The sequence below is a fragment of the Rattus rattus genome, chromosome 1, assembly GCF_011064425.1.
Source record: "Rattus rattus isolate New Zealand chromosome 1, Rrattus_CSIRO_v1, whole genome shotgun sequence".
Classification (NCBI taxonomy): Eukaryota; Metazoa; Chordata; class Mammalia; order Rodentia; family Muridae; genus Rattus; species Rattus rattus.
This window is the reverse complement of record NC_046154.1, coordinates 167,231,363-167,235,399: the sequence shown is the minus strand read 5'-3', so window position 1 is coordinate 167,235,399 and position 4,037 is coordinate 167,231,363. Positions and strand designations below refer to the sequence as shown.

The 4,037-nt window shown below is 46.5% G+C and overlaps 1 protein-coding gene across 1 annotated transcript in view; it reads left to right on the top strand.

Moving 5' to 3' along the window:
* The first annotated feature begins 1,286 nt into the window (after nt 1–1,286).
* Parpbp (PARP1 binding protein) overlaps nt 1,287–4,037 on the top strand; it is a 51,049-nt gene continuing 48,298 nt past the window's right edge. The window contains exon 1 of the mRNA XM_032910858.1: nt 1,287–1,376. The gene's annotated coding sequence lies outside the window, so the exon portion shown is untranslated. The remainder of the gene's footprint in view (nt 1,377–4,037) is intronic.

Genomic DNA, 4,037 nt, shown 5'->3' with positions numbered 1-4,037 from the left:
GATCACAAACAAAATTTAAAAAGTGTTTGTCACTCGACAAGAAAAAATTATAATAGGGGTTGGTATTGCGATGTCAGAGGCAGCTCGAAAGAGAATCCTGCTTATATTAACACACACACACACACACACGGATAGACTTAATAAAAATAGATTCCTAAGATTATCAAGCAACAGAGATGCAGCACTCTTTGTAGTTAGCATGTTGTACTGACATTATCATACCCAAAAGTTCCATAAAAGCTGATGCTATCAATAGTCTTCTCTTTGCCAAAGAAGAAATTTGCCAAGTTAATCAACAGGTTGAGGATTTAAAAGACAGTACGCGTTGGCCTAAATGCTAGAAGAGACACAAATACAAACATTTGCCTTCCTCAGGACTATGCTACATTATTTGTTCGAATTATGACTTTTAAAATTCTAATCTGACAGTCCACCTGAGCGCTCATCAAGGGTCAGAAGAATTGGAAAGTCCTACCCCTGTCTAAAGAGCCATGGACTCTAAGAGCCTCGAAGGATATCATCATCTAGGGAGAGCTACAATGAACGATTAACCATGCAATAAAATAAGCAGATTCAAAAATACGGGCGCTGGAGTAACGTGTGATACTAACGTTATAACATCAGTCACAAGCCTCAACTAATTTGTCACGAGACAGGTAGTGTGCACTGCAGAAATAGCATTCTCACATGCGGAGTAAGTTTTACTCTGTTGTTAATTAAAAGGAGGCATCTTAGGCTAAGAACAAACACTTTAAATCCTGAGTATCTGCTGAGTTTTTCAGATTAAGTCCCATCTCAGGGAGACTGGGCACATGTTACACGGGACCACTAGGTTGAGATGATCATAAAATAGAGAGGTATAGGGCGTGCAGGAGACTCGAGGTCCAGATTCGACGGCAACCCCTCACCTCCAGGTCTTTAAAGCCCGGAGTCAATACTCCCAGGGCCTCCCTAGCAGGCGCGGAACAAGCGTAGTATTCAGGTCCCTGGAGTGTGTCCCCCCACGACAACCCACTCCCACCTCGCGAGGTCACAGGGAAGAGCTCTGGGGAACAGGGAAGGGCCCCTGGGGAAGTAGCACAAGCTGGCGATCCCGGGCCACCGCGCTCCATACGCACCTAATGCAGGGGAGGCGACCTGGGTACCACTCTCATGACCAAGGGCTGCCGAGGCGAGCGCCCGCTCTGCTTCCGGGTCGGAGGGCGAGCGTGGCGATTGGTTCCCGGGTCGTGCCGCGAGATTTGAAAGGGACGCCGAGGCGATTCAAACCTCCGCCTTCCCGCATCTTGGCTGCGCTGCTCCTCCCTGGACCTGCAGCCCCTGGGTCGCCGGACTAGGTGGATCTCGACTTTTCTCTGCCCTCCAGCGGCATTGTGGTAATTCAGGCTGCTGCTTTGCGAACGCGTTTTGGTGACAGCAACGTGCCTTGTGCCAGTCAGCAGTGTTGTCTGCTCAATGGCTTCTTCCTGACCTCACAGTGAAAAAAATACCTGGAAGGTCAGCTGTAGATGGGAAGACTGAAGCCCATCAAAATCTGCTTTTAGTCCGTTAGACCGGGGATCTGGCACACGACGTGTGCAGGCTCCCCAGAATTTCTGTCTGTTGTTGCCTCCTTCAGAGGGACATTCGGGACCGGACTAGGAGAGTAACTGTCAACCTGTCGTCTTTTAATGGATCATTTTCTAAGTGCTGGCAATAAGCGGGTTGTATATTTGCCTCTCTGGTCCCTGATAATTCTGTTAAGTAGATATTACCGTCCCCAGTATGGACGTGGAGAAATTTGTGTTGATCACAAGATGCAGCAAATGCAGGCGTATGATAGCCGGGATACTTAGCTAAGTGTAGTGTTCTCTCACTATACCTTCCAGCGACAGTTTCCTGTCTCCGGATTTCTGCTCCCGTGCAAGTGCACCTTTTTAAATCTAGTTTTAAAGCCCCCCTTCACCACCTCCTGTTTGTTTTGTCATTCTGAGTCTCTTTGAGTCTTCAACGTGCGGGAGATAAGAACAGAGGGGGAGGCGTGGTCCTGATTTCTTTGTGATACCTGGGCAGCCAGATAGGCAGCTCTGAAAAAGCTGGTACAGTAGACATTGGCACGCCCGCACGTCCCCTGCGATGTCTGTTTGTGAATAGCCAGATCCAGAGCTAAACATGGTTTTACATGTTTAAATGGTTGGTGAAGAGCGAGCGAGCGAGCGAGCGAGCGAGAGAGAGAGAATTTTGAGCCTTCTGAAAATTATAGAAAACAGATTTTATTGCCCATAAATAAAATGTAGTGGGGACCGACTATGTTTACTTGTCTATGCATTGTTCCTGGCTGGCTAACTTTACGTGACAAGGTCAGGGTAAGTGGTTGTGACACAGACTGTATGGCATGAATGTCTCAAGTGTTTAGTATTTGCCTCCTTCCAAAATGTTGCAGCCTCCTAGTTGAGACTCTTGGCTTTCTCACACTGATAGGCATTCTCTTTCAATTTTAACACAAACAAACAAACAAACAAACAAACAAACCAAAGCCTAAAAAACTCAGGATGAGTAATCTAATATGCTTAGGATTGCTGTAGATAAAAGCTGTAAATGTCGTTACGTCTGTCTTTTACTGTTCACAAACTACTCAATAAGAACTTTGTTCATTTTCACTACAAGGAAGTCGAGACAGGGAGAGGTGCTATCATTTGGCTAAGAGCTCCTAGCTTAGTAAGTAGCAGAGAGATCTGGGGATTCAGGATGATCTCATTCTGGGTGAATTAATATTTATAGAAATCTAAATGTACAATACCTTCAATTAATACCAATGGGTAGTCCTTTACCAAAAATGTTGTTTCAGGCAAACCAATCATTATCACCTAGAGCTCATGCTTTTATGACTTCTTCAATTTTGTTTTTTAAAAAAGAGATAAATGCGTTGTGTGATAACCTAGGTACTCGTCAAGGAATGTATGAGTGGGGTCTGGGGAGGCGTCTCACTGGACAGGAGTGAGGACTGAAATCCAAATCCTCACAGCTAACATATATGCGGGTGTAGCATTCTGCTTGCAGTCCCAGTGTGCCAGAGGTGTAGACAAGAGATCCGAGCCAGCCGGCCAGCCAGACTAGCTAACGTGGTGAGCTCTGGGTACGGGGAAAGACTGTTCCTCAGTCTACAAGGTGGAGAGCGGTGGAGCAAACACTCAGTGTAACCTTGGGCCTCCATACACATGTGTTCACATGTGGGCAGACATATACACACAGCAGGCTTATATAAAAAGGCACAGAGAAGAATAGAAGGAGGGAGGGACTGCATAGGATGGCAGGCTGGAACAGCGGCGCACCTCAGCTTATTTTGAAAGAGTTGTTTGATTCCAGGGGAGGTTAGGAGAAACTTAGGGATCTTGGATCTGTGCCTCTTGGCTATGTATGAGCTTCATGTCATTGAGCATGACTTTCTTCACGTGTCAAATACGGATATCCATAGACTGGCATCAGCAGGACGCTTGTGAAAATGGAGCAAAGGAATTCATAGTAAATGTTTGAAGAGTATTTGGCACTAAGAAGCTTCATGTGTCAGATGCCATATTGATTATCTGTTTGCTGTGGAACAAAACATCAAGAATGTAGTCACTGTAGAATAGCAAGTATCTGCTTTAAGTTCTGTGGGTCGGCAGTTCGGGCTGATCAGTTCATTGGGTCCTTTGCTAGCTCTGACCAGAGGACTCATGCTGCCAAGACTCACCCTCCATGTGATGGGGTCTCTACAGAATCAGCTGCCCCGTTGACGGCTGTGAGTTCAGTAGCCAGCTGGAATAGCTTACTTCTGTTTCGTACGCTTTCTTCAGCAGCTTAACTGGGCTTGGGAGTTAGGCCTCCCCAACAGAGGTGATTTGCTTGGAGGAGCCCGAAAGGCAACATTTAGGTGTATTTGTGGGTACGACCTACCCACAAAGGATGAAGGTGCTGTCAGGGAAGGAAAAGGCATGTGAACTAAAGTTGGGGGAGATGAAGCACAGGCTTCTCAATGCCCTGGTAGTCATGCTTGATTCTCTCAGCCACAGGTGGTG